This window comes from Pan troglodytes, chromosome 9 (assembly GCF_028858775.2).
Source record: "Pan troglodytes isolate AG18354 chromosome 9, NHGRI_mPanTro3-v2.0_pri, whole genome shotgun sequence".
In the NCBI taxonomy this organism is placed as follows: domain Eukaryota; kingdom Metazoa; phylum Chordata; class Mammalia; order Primates; family Hominidae; genus Pan; species Pan troglodytes.
In genome coordinates, this window is record NC_072407.2 from 80,403,354 (window position 1) to 80,421,794 (window position 18,441).

The following is an 18,441-nucleotide window of genomic DNA, read 5'->3' on the forward strand; positions in this document are numbered from 1 at the left end:
TATTATGCTTTGGAGACAACTGGACTCAGCTTTATATGGTCCTGGGCTAGTTTCTTAACTTGAACTTGTTTCTGGCTGACATGGGAATATTATCTATCGCACAGTATTGTAGTAAAGATTAAATGAGATGCAATCGGCTCATACCTGCAAAGTTTACTTACTACGTAGTTAAGTACACAATAAAATTTACACTTCACTCTCTCTCCTACTTTCTTATTTTCCCTCCACCCTGCCAGAGATAAGGAGGATGAATCTGCTTCAGACAAAAAGCAAGTACTGAATAACTGGATACTTGTTTTACTATCCAGCACTGCTTCCCTTTCTCATGGGGGAAATTGCTTTCCACGAGATGCAAACATGATTCTGAGCGAAGCTGTCACTCATCCCTCTGCACACCTACCACGTGAGTGTCAGGTGAGGCACAGGTAGCTCTAGTCTGACTACCGTAGTTTCCAATTCCCTGGCCATAATGGCTCAGTCCAGGGGTAGAATTATGGCCCCAACTGTCAGTATCCTTCCCTAGGATTTTAAATTTGGAGTTCTAAAAGTAAGGACCTTGCCTTTTAGGTTACAGAGATGAGAGAACTGAGGGTTGCCAGTGATCTCCTTTCTTATCACCTATAGACAGCTTGCCTACAAGAAAAAAGAAAGCCAAACACAGACAAGCAGTATGAGATACAATGAGCGCCCTTGGGCCACTAAAATATGATTGTGTGCCCAAGGTCGCCTGGTATCTAGAAAATTTTCTTCCATTTTCTGAGCTTCCTTATTATCATACCATTACATTTCTATTTCTTGCTTAAATTTACCTGAGTTGGTTTTTGTCATTAGCAATTCCAAAAGTCCTTAAAACATGAATTTATATTTTATGTCAGACTTTTCTGCAAGGTGCTTTACAGTCAAGATCCCATTCAATTCTCATAGCAACCCTGATGTGAAGGCATTGGTTCTCTCTTTCTCCCTTCACCCTGACTGCATATCTGTGATAGTGTGAACTTCTTTGTAAGCCTAGGATCAGAGTACAGGATTCATAGTCACTTTTTTCTTTTTGTTCTTTTGTTTTGTTTCTTTGAAACAGGAGTCTTAATGCTCAGGCTTGTCTTGAACTCCTGGCCTCAAGCAATCCTCCTGCCTCCATCTCCCAAGTAGTTGGGATTATAACCACAAGCCACTGTGCCCCATAGACACTTCTTATATTTAACCAAATCATATGGCAGAATAGAGGCCTTATATCCACTTACCATACCAACTAGAATACACTCAGACTATACCTGCTTAGATCACATGCCCAATCCAAAATAATCATGGTGGCCGAGGGAATGGAATGTGCTAACTAGCCAAACCTGAAGCTTAGGATAGATGGAGCCAGCTTCCCCAGAATCACACAGATGTCTGAACACAAATTAAGGTGTTGCAAGGAAGGAGAAAGGAGATGAATTTAAGAGAAGCAATCAATAATTGTTCGTTACATACAAGGAAAATTGGAATCAAGTTATTAAGATCATCCAGCTCTCTGAACCATCTGATCAATAACTCCTCCTGTTCACATTACTTCCTGTTGTGACCTCACACTTCTTCAGACTAATTTAAGACTGTGGTTCTCCAGAGGCTTCAGCTATTCTCCACAGAGAAGCTAGCTGGTTTGTCATGACTTCTAATCACTCATCCTGAGTACCAAATTGAAATGCTGATTTGGCAAGATTATTAAAAGATCTCAAGGCACTTTCCAGAACATAAAAGACTTGGTTAAAAGTAAGTATCTCTTGAGTCAATTAAAATGTCCTTGGCTGTCTTTCTTGCCTTGGTTTCCTCCTTAGTAAGTGTAAATTCAAAATAACAGGGAAATAGAAAAGGTAAAGCTTCTTTTTAGGAAAGGGTTTTCTCACACAGTTGACCGACAAGACAGATTTCCTACTGGCTGGACTGATAACAGTGAGCAAATGGGTCCTGATACCTTCACCATCCTATGATTTTCAACAAGCTACTATATTTCATTAATTCAAATTCAGTTCTATTTTAACATCAAAATCAGAATGTTTCCTACTGTTGAGAGTGTCTTACAGTTAAGCTGCAGTCAGGACACAGCTGTCATTGCCTGCACAAGAGTGTACTTGGTTGTCATGTCTGTCATTGTGACTGAACAAATACAACCCTGAACAAATAAATCAAGGGCCATTTTAAGGAGAAACATGAATTTCAGTAGTTGTGAGACTTTTTGCTAAGATCTTCTAGTAAGACCAAGAAAGTGCCAAAGTTGAAACTTGCAAAATACGTGTCAGTAACCTGAAAGAAAAATTTGAAGACAATGTTGAATCATTTTTAAATGTTGCACCATCAATACTCTTGATGGCTTGCAGGGCAGTTATTATGTAGGCAAATATGGACAATGAATTAAAAAGTGATTCAAAGCTAGAATTGATTATGAAGTAGTTTTAGAAATTTCTTTACCAATGTTTCATTTATACTTTTCTTTTTTGTGTATGCAAGAGAGTGACGGACTATAAATCCATGTCCGCATAAGTCTACAAGCACTCTTTCAATAAGGCATTTATTCCCCTGCTTAGTGGAATATAAAATAATTGTGAATGACATTGAATGAGAACTTTTTTTTTTTTTTTTGAGACGAAGTCTCGCTCTGTCGCCAGGCTGAAATGCAGTGGCGTGATCTCAGCTCACTGCAACCTCCGCCTCCCGGGTTCAAGTGATTCTGCCTCAGCCTCCCAAGTAGCTGGGACTACAGGTGCGTGCCACCATGCCCAGCTAATTTTTGTATTTTTAGTAGAGACAGGGGTTTCATCACGTTGGCCAGGATGGTCTCAATCTCTTGACCGCGTGATCCGCCTGCCTCGGCCTCCCAAAGTGCTGGGATTACAGGAATGAGAACATTTCTAAGGCCTCATTTGAAAATTGGGATGACAAAGACTCCCTAATAGCTGTAGAATAAAATGCAAATAAAACACAGCATTCAAAGGCCTCTATAACATTGCCTAAATCTACATTTTCCACTCTTGTCTCCTATCACACTTCCAAGTCCACTACACACTGTGAAATTAAATAATTCAAACTGAAAGCTATTGGAACTTTAAATTATTCGGAGCCTTGGGAGGAATGTGGCTATGCAGCCTGAGTCACATGTCATGCAGCTGCAACTTCTGCCCCCATTCCCCACCCCCAAACCCCCCACCCCGTAATTAAGACCAAATGGCGCCAGAGATAAGACCATCTCAGAACGTTGTCCCTCCTCATGGAGTAATCTTCCTTGGAATGTAGGAATCTGTAACCAGTCAAATCACTGTAACGTATGCACTGGTCTTGTATGGGAAATGTTGTAATCCTGTTAAAATTTCTGTGTCTCTGCCTATGTAACTGAAACCTTATCTTCTCTACTTTGAAACTCTGACCCCATTGATTTGGAGTCAGTGTCTCCCAGGTGGCCATACTTAAGCTTTGTACTCAAATAGACTCTACTTAATCGTATTTTCTGAATCTCACTATTTAAGGTTGACAATACCAAATTATACACATTGTTCCTTGAAGATCACCTGCTCCTTTTCACTTCTGTGCCTTTAAGTTGTTTCTTCCACTGAAAATGTCCCATCTCCCATCCATCTCATTTACTAGAAGGTGGTCTTGAATAGCTTCTTTAATCTCTCAATTCCTCACTTTTCTTATCTTTGAAATGGGAATCTAACTTTAGGTTTGATTTGAGGATTTAATGAGCTAATACATACAAAGCACTTAACACAGACTCCAACTAACCTGTGGTCAAGCAGTATTTATCTGTGTCTTGAGAGATGAGTCTCAAAAAAGTAGTGAACTAGCCAAGGGCACACAGCTTATTTAACAGCTAAGGCAGAATAAGAACTTAGACCTCCTCACTCCCAGTACAGAGCTGTCTTTAGATTTAAGAAATGGCTCTTCCTCCTCCCACCTGCTACAGCCAAATACTGCTAGACTGGTAAAAAAGGTTCTTCTTTTATTTCCCTAGAAGCCTGTTTCTCCCTCTTCCTCCTTTCCCTAAATCAGATCTCCTAAACATGTTACTAAAAACTAAAAGGTAAATAGATAAAAAAAAAAAAAGGTCCCATGTTTGAGCACATTTGACCCTGTGTTAAGCACATTAAATGAGTTTATCATTTCAGAGCCTCCAACGTCGTTATGTACATATAAAGTCACCATGAAAAAGAAATATAGTATGGTTTGTTTCTCAAATTATTTAATCAGAGAACCAGAGGTGGCTGTATCACGTATGTGAGGTCAGGCCATTAAAACCTACACACTTAACTTCGCAGTTCCTTGCTGCTTAAAGAATAAGAGCTCTAACTCCTTAGCATATGAGAATCTTCATAACTTGGCCATGCTAATCCCACCACTTCTCATATATCAGCTCCATTCTCATCATTCCAGCGTGTCAGTAACAAGTTTCACAAGTTGTTCCCTTTGGCTAAAAGACCTTTGTTCTCTTCTTCCAGTCCAAGTTTTACTGATCCCTCCAGACCTGGCTGATGGAACCAAGCCCTGAAGCCTTCTCTGAATATTCCCAATCAATTAGCTGTACCCTCCTCTGTGCTCTCATGGCACTTTGTTTATGTCGGAATTGCAGCATCTCAGTGGCTCTCAGTTACCGTTGATTGATTTCCTTCTACACCTGGCTCCTGAAGGCCAAGGACTGTATCATTTACATCCCCAGTGAGAGGCATCCTGTAGGCACTCAGTAAAAGCCTACAATTCCTTGGCCCCCCTTCTGCTGGAGCAATATTCTAAAACAAAGCTTTCCTGGATTCTCAAAGACCTGAGGTATGCTTTTTTTCCTAGTGTAAATAACAATAGGGATACTTACACTTTAATGCCTAATAGACCCTCCAAGAACAGCAGTTATGTAAGTCTCTGTGTATTGCATAGTACTGCACATAAAATTAAGTCACCACGCATGGAAAGCAATGCATTCCTTTTCAGTCAATTGTAATCATGAGACCTTTTAGACTTAGCCACAATAAATCCTATTTTTCTAAACGTTCAAAAGACTGTAAAATATTGTTCCTCCAATTTTAATAAAGTCCCTGTAGATTTGAGAGCAGAAAACATTTATTTTATTTGTTACTAAAACAAGGAACTCGATTAAAAGTCAACAGTATCAGATGAAAACTAGAGATTATGAGCCATGATTCTTTTACTCATGATAGAGGTTTCTGGCCTCTCAGATTCCCTAGACTAATGTTTCTCAGAAAACACATTTAGTCTATCCTTTGTCTGACTTTAGAAACAGTCTTCCAGCCGGGTGTGGTGGCTCACGCCTGTAATCCTGGCACTTTGGGAGGCCAAGGCAGGTGGATCACCTGAGGTCAGGAATTCAAGATGAGCCTGACCAACATGGCAAAACCTTGTCTCTACCAATAACACAAAATTAGCTGGGCATGGTGGCACATGCCTGTAGTCCCAGCTACTTGGGAGGCTGAGGCAGAAGAATCGCTTGAACCTGGGAGGCAGAGGTTGCAGTGAGCAGAGACCATGCCATTGCACTCCAGACTGGGCAACAAGAGCAAAACTCCGTCTCAAAAAAGAAAAAACAAAAATGAAATAATCTTCCAGAAAAGGCTGCAAGTCATGACTGGCAAGTAGGGAATACTACCATTTCCATGAAAAGTAGGCATAAGATAAAAAATTCATTAATTCAAACACTGAAACACAAGGAATGGCATAGCTACGACAATGTCTTTTTCTTTTTATCTTTTTTTTTTAAGAAGTGGGGTCTCAGCCGTGTGTGGTGGCTCATGTATGTAATCCTAATACTTTGGGAGGCGAGGTGGACAAAATCACTTGAGCCCAGGAGTTTGAGACCAGCCTGGGCAACATGGCAAAACCCTGTCTCTCCAAAAAAAAAAAAAATACAAAAATTAGCCAGGTGTGGTGGTGTGCGCCTGTAATGCCAGCTACTCGAGAGGCTGAGGTGGGAGGATGGCTTCAGCCCAGGAGGCAGAGGTTGCAGTAAGCTGAGATCATGCCCCTGCACTCCAGTCTGGGCAACAGAGCCAGACCGTGTCTCAATTAATTAAATGAATGGCCACAGACCTCGTCCCAGGAGTAGGAGTCAGGGTAAGGTCTCTGCGAGGTGGAGGGATTGAATGGGAGAAATGATCTTCCAAGGCCCTTTCCAAGGCTCCCAAAATCTTGGAACTTTACTTGCCAGGCATTGCGGGCTTTCGTGACATTGCTGGCTTTCCTGACATTGCTTTTCAGTGGTGCAGGAGCAGAGAGCTTCGCTGCCCAGAGCAGCAGCGTGGCGACAGAGGCATAGTTGAGCAAAGGATGAGGAAAGGGGCCTCCAGGGAAGCCAGAGCTGACTGAAGTGTTCTTGGGAAGATCTATTCATTGATTTTGTACCAAACCTGCACTCTCATTTTGTACCAAAATGTACCAAACCTGATGCACCTCAAAGGTGGCACCAGATGGGTGTGAATGTCACACACAGGAGTAAAACTCTTCCTAGAGCAAATGATAATGAGAGAGCTGAAGGCAGATGCATGCTTGAACTCTCATATGGGAGCTATGTGGGAGACCAACAGGTCTGTGAAAGAGAACTCCAGTCAGAGTAAGAAATACAGCACACAAATAGAGTGTCTCGGTCCTGGGAGTGCTTGCAGGCACTTCCGGAGCTTCCATTATCATGAAGCAACTGAACCGCTTGAGGCTATCAACCAACTTCAGAAATTGTGCCATCAGTGGCTGAGGCCAGAGATCCACTCAAAAAAGCACATTTTGGAAATGCTGGTACTAGAGCACTTCCTGACCATTCTGCCAAAGGGGACCCAGAACTGGGTGCAGAAGCATCATCCACAGCTTGTCAAACAGGCTCTGGTCCTGGTGGAACGCTTGCAGAGAGAACCTGGTGGAACAAAGAATGAGGTCACAGCCCATGAGCTGGGAGAGGAGGCAGTGCTCTTGAGAGGAACAACAGTGGCCCCAGGCTTCAAGTGGAAGCCAGCAGAGCTCGAACCAATGGGTCTGTTCTAGAAAGAATACTGGAACACATACAGGGTACTACAAGAACAGCTGGGCTGGAATACTCAGAAAGAAACCCAGCCTATATATGAAAGAGCTGTGCATGTTCAACAGATTTTAGCCCTTTCTGAGCACAAAAGCACCAAAGACTGGAAGATGGCACCTAAGCTCATCTGGCCTGAGTCCCAGAGTTTGTTGACATTTGAAGATATGGCTGTGTACTTCTCTGAGGAAGAATGGCAATTATTAGGTCCTCTTGAGAAGACTCTCTACAATGATGTAATGCAGGATATCTATGAGACTGCCATCTCTCTAGGGTTAAAGCTAAAAAATGACAATGGAAATGACTATCCTATAATATCGGTTTCTGCACCTGAAATACAAACAGCAGGATACAAAGTATCAAAAAAGACCAGAATGAAAATTGCCCAGAAAACAAAGGGCAGGGAAAATCATGGTGATACACACAGGGTACAGAAATGGCATCAAGCTTTTTCAAGGAAGAAAAGAAACTTACAACTTGTAAACAAGAGCTTCCAAAACTTATGGATCTTCACGGGAAAGGCCACACAGGAGAGAAATCTTTTAAATGTCGGGACTGTGGGAAAATCTTCAGAGTTAGCTCAGATCTTATTAAGCACCAGAGAATTCACACTGAAGAGAAACTCTATAAATGTCAACAATGTGACAGGAGGTTTAGATGGAGTTCAGGTCTTAATAAGCACTTCATGACACATCAAGGAATAAACCCATATAGATGCTCATGGTATGGGAAAAGCATTAGTTATGACACAAATCTACAAACACACCAAAGAATTCACACAGGAGAGAAGCCCTTTAAATGTCATGAATGTGGGAAAATATTCATTCACAAATCCAACCTTATTAAATACCAGAGAACTCACACAGGTAAGCAGCCTTATACTTGTAGCATACGCAGGAGAAACTTTAGTAGGCAGTTGAGCCTTCTTAGACACCAGAAACTCCACAGAAGATGGGAAGCATGTCCAATGTCTCCAAACTGAGGAAAGTTACCATGTAGAGCTTGATTTTAGATGTGATGAAAGAATACAAAATTATGAGGCACCCAATGATAGGAATCTGTCATCAATAGAACATTTGGGAGGGGTACACATTATGCTTCACAAAAGTTATCTAACCTGTCTTATTCAGCATTGCATCTTTCATGCCTAGCAGAAGACTGATACATAATTAGTATTTTATTAATAAAAAAATGAAAGTGTAGCTATGAGATATCTTTACCTATCTATCTATACGTATGTATCTGGTTATTCAAAGCTTCCCCATCCCCAGTCAGTGCCTGAGATATATGATGGTCAAGACTCTTAGACTCATTCTTTATTCTTTGTCAGGAGAGATGGAAGGTAAGAGTACCTGGGCCCTCTCAAGGGAGTTCAGAGAGAATTACTAAGTTAGGGACAGTTTCAATAGCTATCATTCTATCTATGTGAACAATCAAACCCAGGACTCAGGGAACTTTATAACAGAAAGAGGATTCAGTGTTTGCCCTGGGAGAAGTGCCCCATTCTAGTTGCTTCTTTCCTGAGTACCCACTACCACAATGTCTTCTGTCAAGGAATTACAAGTAGCAAGGGAAGGTCTGGCTACAAGGACAGACCTAGGGACCTTGCAAGCACTTGATATCTCTTCTCTTGCTGACTCTGTCAACACAGACATACAAAATGGAATGATGAAGGAGGCAGTCTTGGCCCTCATCCAGGTATCTGTTTCTTTGTAGAAAGTACACATAAGTAATGAAGGTCTTTTTCTGACTTTCATTATGTGCACTGGATGGAGGCTTTCAAACTGGTGCCACACTGCTGCAGGGCCTAAAGGGAGGCCTGTCCTTATGGCTGATCAGCTACAACCCTATATGCCTGAATACTCTGCAAGAAGGCTTGGAGGTTTTCCAAAACTGATTTATTGAGAATGGCAAGGAGGGCCCTGTGACCTCTTAGCCTTGGTGCACAGCTAATACCAGGAGGGAACATCCTGAAGTGTCAGAGCAAAGTAAGGCATGTGGCTTAGAGTAATGACCCCAGTCAGGGCCAGGCAAGATGTAAATTGTTTACTCATGTTATTGGTTTTCCTGTCTTCCCTACTGGCCAAAGTGACTATCTCTTATGAAGAGACAATGTGATGTCAAGGAAGTTGGAAGGCATGGATTTACATCTGGTTTACAAATGTTGGCCAAGCCTTCTATATATTTATTATTTCATAAAATTGGACTTTTAAATGAAAATGACATGTTTTGTTAGATTTAGACATTAAACAAAACGTTGTTACCAAAATAATGAATGAATGAATGAATCAATCAATCAATGAGGTGGGGACTCACTTTGTCACCCAGGCTGGAGTACAGTGGCTAGGTCATAGCTCACTGTAGCCTAGAGCTGCTAGGCTGAAGCAGTCCTTCTACTTTAGATTCCGTGTGAGCCCCCCACAATGGAATATCTTCTTTTTCTTTTCTTTCTTTTTAAAACTCTTCTTTTCCTCACACCGTATGACCTCTGAGGCTCCAACTACTCCTTATCTGGCATGCTTCCCACATGATCCCTTGGGCTGTCATCTTCTCTAGATGTACTAGCATTGGTCAAGGTTTTCAGACACTTTCTGAAATATGCATTTCTAAAGTCTAGGGTACAATGTTCTTGCTCTTCACTGCTAACAAGCTAAACTGACCATCACGTTATCAAGTTCTCATCAAGTTTATATTACCAAAATCTTTACCAATGGGTCAGAATTAAGTCCACAGTAACAGTGGTCTCTCAGTGGGTTGAGAAACAAAGTTGTTAACACGATAGAAAAGGATGTGTAGAACTGCTTAATCATTACATAACCAAATAGTTGAAATCTGCCATCACTCACATATCCTGCTACTGTCAGACTGTACAGAGTTAGCAAGAAAAATCCACAAATAAATGGCAGAAGGGAATCACAATGGACTAAGGAGCTTTACTCACAATCTGCCAACTACCTCATGTAGAAAGTGAGGCTCAAAGAGATTAGATGACTTATCCAAAGCTATATTCCTATTAAATAGTAGAGCCAGGATTCAAATTCAGTTTATTTTATATAGAGACACCAACCAGGCACTAGAGGAAGATTGCTTGGGGTCAAAATGTGGTTCTTTTATTTTCTAATGGAGACATCTTTTGCAATTTTCCTAAGTACCCTGTTCTTTAGTTTCTTATCCACAAAATGGAGAAAATAAAAGTGAAGGTTAACTAATACATAAGAAATGCACAGGACAGTACTCTATATAGTAAGTGCTCAATATATATATAATATGCATAATAAATTATGACTCCGTATTTTTTTTTTTTTTTTAGACAGAGTCCAGGCTGGAGTGCATGGCACGATCTTGGCCCACTGCAATCTGTTTCCTGGGTTCAAGCGATTCTTGTGCCTCAGCCTTCCAAGTAGCTGGGACTATAGGCATGCACCACCACACCTGCTAATTTTTCTATTTTTCAGTAGAGACGGGTTTTTTTTGCCTTTTTGGCCAGACTGGTCCTGAAGTCCAGACTTCAAGAGATCCAGCTGCCTCAGCCTCCCAACGTGCTAAGATCACAAGCATGAGCCACTGTGCCTGGCCTCCACATTGTTTTTTTGCGACAGGGTCTCGCTCTGTTGTCTAGGGTGGAGTGCAGTGGCATGATCACACGTCACTGCAGCCTCAACTTCCTGGGCTTGGGCAATCCTCCTACCTCAGCCTCCTGGGTAGCTGGGACTACAGGGATGTGCCACCACATCCAGCTATTTTTAAGAATTTTTTGTAGAGACAGTGTCTTGCTATGTTGTCTAGGCTCTCGAACTCGTGGGCTCAAGTGATCCTCCTGCCTCAGCCTCCCAAAAAGCTGGGATTACACGTGTGAGCCACTGTGCCTGGCATCATATTGTTTATAGATGGGGCTCACAATATAGTCCCAGAACATAATTTCTCTTGTCTTTATCCAAATGTTCTCTACCAACCTTTTGCCCTCAGAGCTATGGATATCCTTAGAGAACATAACTTCAAAATAAGCAAATGCAATGATTCTATTCCCACCATCAGTCCTGCTTATTTTTGTTTTGTTAAAAAGAGAGAGACAGAGACTGAGAACTAGAGCGAGAAAGAAAGTTAACCCTTACCTTACTTTAAATCATACTTCTTTGGGTAGAAACAGAAGAATGAGAAACTCCACCCAACGGAGAAATGAACTAGGGATGTATTGGTCAGAAAAGATCTTTCTCCTAGAAATCTACCTGAAAAGTCTAAGGATGTCAATAGAATTCAAACTGATATTTAATGAGTACATATTAAGCATTTACTCAACAGGTGGTAAAATTAGCACAAGACCTAGTCTTTGCTCCCAGGGTCCTCCTAAGCTGGCAGAGGAGAGGTATTCATGCTCCTAGTTTCTTGGCAGAATGTATTAAGTGCCAAGATAGAGTCTCAATCAACATGTTCTGAGATCACAACAGGAAAAACGACATTTTACTTTGGGAGAAACATCTGAGATTGACATGAAGAACAACTCCAGGTCCTTTTCTACCTTTTCTTTTAGAGAATGACAGAAAAGCATGTGGTTTTCCTTTTTTTTTTTTTTTTGAGACAGAGTTTTGCTCGTTGCCCAGGAAGGAGTGCAATGGCACAATCTCGGCTCACTGCAACCTCCGCCTCCCGGGTTGAAGTGATTCTTTTGCCTCAGCCTCCCAAGTAGCTGGGATTACAGGCATGTGCCACCACATCCGGCTAATTTTTTGTATTTTTAATAGAGACAGGGTTTCTCCATGTTGGTCAGACTGGTCTCGAACTCCCAACCTCAGGTGATCCACCCACCTCGGCTTCCCAAAGTGCTGGATTACAGGCGTGAGCCACCGCGCCCGGCCGTGGTTTTCTTTTCAGGTAAGAATGTTCTGAAAATAGTGGTGATGGCTGTACAACTGCATAAATATACTGAAAACACTGAATATGTACACTTTTAAATGGTGACTTTTATGGTATGTGAATTACATCCCAACAAAGCTGTTATTTTCAAAACAGAATTGAGACACCATAAAGTTGAAGCCCCTTTTACCACCCCTGCCAGTCAAATCCCCACAAGTTACCAATATCATCAGTTTACTATCATTCTTTTGTTATACCTTTCTCTCTCGCAATGCCTAGCTGAAGTTCTTGCACACAGCAGGAATTTTAGGCATTTGTTGCATAATAATTTTGTACATGGATAAGATAATACTTTGTTCTTTTCAGCATAATATAGATCCTTTTGTATCTACCACCACATAAATTCAGTAGTTCAGGACCAGGCAGCTTTAGAGTACAGTTTATGTTAACACTACACACGCTACGTGCAGTAACAAAAGAAAATAGTACTCACTGGCTCAAAGCTCACCAATCACAAATTCAATTAACAAAAAACCTTGATATGGCAGTTCATGAAAATAAGGAGATAATTTGCATCTGTTCCCTTGGTTTACAAAGGGTTTGAAATAAATGAAACCAGGCTTGGCGAGGCTATTGCTTTATAGCCCACACCAGCAAGCTATAAACAAAGGATTTCTCACTAGGTCAACCCAACTTATATAGAGGCCTTAAACAGTCTCATAAAAAGACTTGTTCCTTTGGGAAGCCAAGGCAGGAGGATCACTTGAGCCCAGGAGTTTGAGACCAGCCTGAGAAACATAGTGAGATCCAGTATCTACAAAAAAGAAAATAAAAATTCGCTGAGTATGGTGGCAGGTGCCTGTAATCCTAGCTCCTCGGGAGGCTGATGCACATGAATCACTTGAACCAGGGAGGCGGAGGTTGCAGCAAGTCAAGATGGTGCCACTGCACTCCAGCATATATATATATATATATATATAAAGAAATTGCTAAGAGACTGGTGGACCTATAGAGGCCTATGGTTGGGACAAGGAGTTCTCAGTGTATAGAGACTTTGAGACAGATGTCCAATACCGCGATCTCCTCCAATAATGGGTTCATGCACAGCACTCCGAAAGACAGAATAAGTCTCAACAGGTGACTCAGGAATACATCAGAAATTAGACACTGAAGTAGAAAATTCCACACAGATACCAATGTAGATATCCTCTTCTCTCTCACACAAATACATAGTAAGCATTACATAATCAGTGATATGTATTAAACATCAACGGTTTGCCAGACACTGTTCTAGATTGACGAGGATCTGGAGATCAATAACGCAGATGAAATCCCTGCCTTGACCAAGTAAGATTTCCAGCAGAAATAGGGAAGTGGGCGGTACTCTGAAAGCGGAAGTATTTACTCAAAGAGCCCTCATTAGGAAGCTGACCTTTGAAAAGATTCAAAGGAGACTTTATCCTGAAAAATAAATGTTATTGTGGCAGTTTTAAAAAATGGCCAGCCTGGGCAAAATAGTGCAACACCATCTCTACAAAATACAGAAAAATTAGCTGGATGTGGTGCCATGCACCTGTGGTCCCAGCTGTCCAGGAGGCTGAGTTGGGAGAATCGCTTGAGCCCGGGAGGTTGAGGCTGCAATGAGACGAGATCATACCACTGCACAACAGCCTGGGTGACAGAGACCCTGTCTCTAAATTAAAAAATAAATAAATAAAATAAAAATTAAAATGACCACAAATACTTTGATACTCCATCTACCAAGAGGTTGGAAGTCTATGTTCCCTTTCCATGAATCTGAGTGGACTTGTGACTCCTTCAATCAATAAAGTATGGCCAAAGTAACACTATGTGACTTCTAAGGCTAGGTCACTAAAAAAGGCCATGACATCTTCATCTTGGCCACTAAGACATTCACTCTTGGAGCCCTCAAGCACCATGTAAGCAGTCTGATTGCTTAGAGACTGCCATGAGAGGAAGCCTGGGCTCCATGTAAAGGCCACTGGTAGGTGCTCTCATCAACAACTGCAGCTGAGCAGAGCCTTTGAGTCATCCCAGCCCTGGTGACAGGTATGTAAGTGATGCTTTCGGAGGATTCCAGTTCCTAGCAGTCAAGTCACTCTGAGCCATTCAAGCCTTCCCAGTTGGGGCCCCAGATATTGGGGAGCAGAATCAAGTTCCTGCCATGCCCTCTCTGAATTCCTGACCCACACAATCTGTGAGTAAAATAAAATGGTTACCTTATGGCATTAACTTTTGGGCATGCTTTAATCATGACCAAAGATGTATCGTGAAGCCAAAGAAACTGGAACAAAGATGGAAACTGACAGAGAAGCAGACAGCTATAGAAAATATGAAAACTGCCTGGGTGCAGTAGCTCATGCCTGTAATTCCAGCACTTTAGGAGGCCGAGGTGGGCGGATCATGAAGTCAGGAGTGAGACCAGCCTGGCTAACATGGTGAAACCCTGTCTCTACTAAAAATACAAAAAATTAGCTGAGCGTGGTGGTGCACACCTGTAATCCCAGCTACTCAGGAGGCTGAGGTAGGAGAATTGCTTGAACCCAGGAGGCAGAGGTTGCAGTGAGCTGAGATTCTGCCACTGCACCATAGCCTGGGTGACAGAGCAAGACTCCTTCTCGAACAAAAAAAAAAAAAAAAAAAAAAAAAAAAAAAAAGAAGAAGAAAACTGTATTTTCTTTGCCTAAGCCTAGTTAGAAAGAAACTACTGTCCCATCACAAGGGACTAAATAAACTGTAACTCTTTTGATTGTTATCTATTTTATCTACAGATGCTACAATAGAAAACGTTTCAGTTGTTAGGAACAATCAGTGCAGTCGAAAAGGAATATGGGTAAGGCACTACTCTGCTTGGCTTTTCAGGATGGGGCTAACATTCCTATGATGCCATTCCAAGTTGTCCATGAGCCCATTTTTGCCTCTTTCTCTTGATGCAAGTACATAATAGGTATTCAGTAACTTTGTGGAATGACCGATAGAGTCTGAGGAGGCAGGGGAGAGAGAAGATACTCTGGACAAAGCAGAGACCACGGTGGGCAAAGGTAATGAAGATGGGGGTACTGGGGAGAACAGAGAGACTCACTTGAACTTTGTTCTTCATCCCTCTCCATCCACACACCTTACCTCGACATTCATGAGCTCACATCTTTAGGCCTTTAAACTGTTCTCATTATTTGAAATGTTACTTTTCCATCTGTAGATGAACTCCTGTTCATTCTTCACATCCCAGCTCAATTATAATTTTCTCTGCAGCCTCTGACACTGCCCCACTCCAAGTGGAGTTAATCACCCTATTCTACTTTCTTGCAACACTTTCCACCGTCTTATCTCTTGCTTCTGTACCTATGTGCCAAACACCAGGTTAGAAAAGAAAGATGACTATCCTTGAGAAGTCCCCATAATTAAGAGAAGAGACTAAAAACACAGTCACACTGCAACATCATAGGAGCTGCAGAGAGGCAGGATGTTGAGGGAAGATAAATCTCCTTCAGGAGGATATCAGGAAGTATCACAAACCATGTGACATTTGAGGCAGGCCTTGAAACTGAGTAAAGATCAAAAGGCTGCCTGGGGGAAATCTATGGAATCACAACTGCAAAGGTCTCAAAAGGGAGCTGCTGAGTTAACAGGAACATCAGGTCAGGTCAATCTTTTCCCTCCCTACTGCTAGAGATTCCCCCGCTCTAGTTATTCCAAGTTCCCTTATTACAATGCCTGAAGTCACACAGTTTTCCCAATTACACGAATAAAGTGTATCAAAAAGCACCTTGCATTTGAACAAGTCATTTAAAATATGAGCCAATAATACAGGAAAATATATTCAAACTCAGTAGCAATCAAAGAAATCCAAATCAAAACAACTATTTTTTCACCTATCAAATTATCAAGTATTAAAAAATTAAAATGTCTAATATCAAAGAAGAATCAGGGAAGCCAAAACTATCCTTTCTGAGAGTCAATTTGGTATGATGCATCAAAAAGCCTTACAAATAATTATACCCTTTGAATCAGACCCTCTTTTGTAGAAATTCATCCTAAGGATAAAAGTCTTTGCTCTAAAGATCATCACAGCATTATCTATTATAAAATAGCGGAAAATAGTTAAGGACTAAAATATCCAAGAACAGAAGAATCAAATAAATTTGGCACTGCAATAATTGTAACAGTTACCATTTATTTATAGAGTGTTTACAATGTGCCTGGCATTATCATATTTAATACCACAGAAATCCATAAGGTAGTTATGTAAGAGAATGTTGAATGTGACTTTTTCAGTTGCCCCACAATTGGTAAATAGAACTCACAACTAAAGACAGAGAGGAGGTGAGTTCCCCACAAGGTAAAGACAGCAGTCAATAACTGGTGCCAGGCTAATTAAAGAATTTATTAAGAAGCCATACTATGGGCCAGGCGTGGTGGCTCACGCCTGTAATCCCAGCACTTTGGGAGGCCGTGGCAGGCAGATCATGAGGTCAAGAGATCAAGACCATCTTGGCCAACATGGTGAAACCCCATGTCTACTAAAAATATAAAAAATTTGCTGGGCGTGGTGGCACGCATCTCTAGTCCCAGCTACTTGGGAGGCTGAGGCAGGAGAATGGCGTGAACCCAGGAGGCGGAGGTTGCAGTGAGCCGAGATCGCGCCACTGCATTCCAGCCTGGGTGACAAAGCAAGACTCCATCTCAAAAAAAAACACCAAAAAACAAAAAAGAAGCTATACTATGAGATCTTCTACCCCAACCATGTGCTCCTGCACTGTCCCTCTCCCTCCACAGTCCACAAAAGAAGAGCAGAGATAAGAGGGGAAATCTTGGATTCCCTGACCTACTATAACGTGCTGTATTTTGGGGTGGTCCTCTCCCTACCCCACGGTGGGCTCCAAGATCATCAGTTACAGAGACTATGGGTACCAAAAAAGAAAAAAGAAAAGAAAAGGTTTGGGGTAATAACTTTTAAAAAGTGTAATGTCTTGTGAATATCTGATCAGGCAGTCGACTTACAGATTTGGTCCGCACCAATCTGGACAGAGGAAGGAGAAACTGAGCAAGAAGGAGCAGCACTGCTGTTACCCCACTGTTTGGCATAGATATGTCTTCCCTGGGTCATACAGTCCATAGAAATTTCTGGTCTTAAGCCCTCTTGCCAGTTCCCCACCCAAAACGGCTGCCCAATAAGCAAGTGGACCGGGGCCAGGTGGTACCAGAGAAGAGTGAGGATGTCCTGAAAGAGATGAAAAGAACTAAATACCAGTTTCTTCTCCAGGTCTGGAGATCATGCGGTGAGGAAGCCCACCCTCCAAAGAACTCACAACAATGGGGAGTAGACCCACAGACAGTGCTAGACAGGCAACCTGTAAATGCCATCTAGGAGGACTCAAGAGCAGCCAGTGAAGAGACTCGTATCCTTGTCCCTCGCCCTCTTGCTCATTTTACACACTGGGCAACTGGGCACTGGAATGACTGGAGACCAGAAGGGCCAGGGAAGAAATATCAGAGAGAGACTGTATCTCCTCCCACCCCTACACTCTCCAAGGTGAAGAATGGGGAAGAGGAGTAAAAAAAATCAACCAGGCCAGGCGCGGCGGCTCACGCCTGTAATCCCAGCACTTTGGGAGGCCAAGGCAGGCGGATCACATCAGGTCAGAAGTTCGAGACCATCCTGGCCAACATGGTGAAACCGTGTCTCTACTAAAAGTACAAAAATCAGCTGTGCGTGGTGGCACATGCCTGTAATCACAGCTACAAAGAAGGCTGAGGCAGGGGAATCACTTGAACCCAGGGGGCGGAGGTTGCAGTGAGCTGAGATCATGCCACTGCATTCCAGCCCGGGCAACAGCAAGTCTCCATCTCAAAAACAAACAAACCAAGTCTACCTTTTCCCACTTCATATCCCAGTAGCCACAAGCCTGGTTAGAGTAACAGGAGTAAGTAAACCTTTCAATTAGATATACTGAACTTTTCAAATGGTCAACTTTCAGTAACCCAGTGTGACCAGGAGGTTGTGAACTCTGCCTAAGGTATCATCTGTCCTTGAGAGGAGAAGGGAGATTTGGACAGAGCAGTTGGGAGTTCTGACTGGAGAAAAACACAATTGTTCATGTTTGCACCCCTCTAAGCGAAAACTATTCAATTAACAGGCTAAGGTTGCCATTATCTCTATTTTACAGACTAGGAGATTAAAGCTCAAAAAGATTAAGAAACTTGCCCACACCCACAAAGCATATGGGAGGTTTAGTTTGGATTCCAATCCAGGACTAACCTCAGAGCTCATGCTTTTTATGATTACATGAGGATTTTTCAAAATAGCATCCAACATATCCTTAGGGATCTGCAAAGCCAGTACACATTTCTTTTTTCAATCTTGAGTTTTCAACTCAAGCATTATCTTCTTAAAAAATATAAGCATAGTATCGACTATCTGAATCATCTTGCAGGTGAATGCTGTTCCTTGATTGCCAGCATTTGCATTTAAAATCTTACAGATATCAAGTAGTAAGTTCCTTAATTTTCATATACTAATGACTAAT

At 41.9% G+C, this 18,441-nt stretch overlaps 1 protein-coding gene and 1 pseudogene across 5 annotated transcripts in view; one reads left to right on the forward strand and one right to left on the reverse strand.

The window, feature by feature from the left end:
* GAB2 (GRB2 associated binding protein 2) overlaps positions 1–18,441 on the reverse strand; it is a 202,899-nt gene that overhangs the window by 162,795 nt on the left and 21,663 nt on the right. The window lies entirely within an intron of this gene.
* On the forward strand, positions 5,721–8,024 carry LOC100609172 (zinc finger protein 75D-like; annotated as a pseudogene).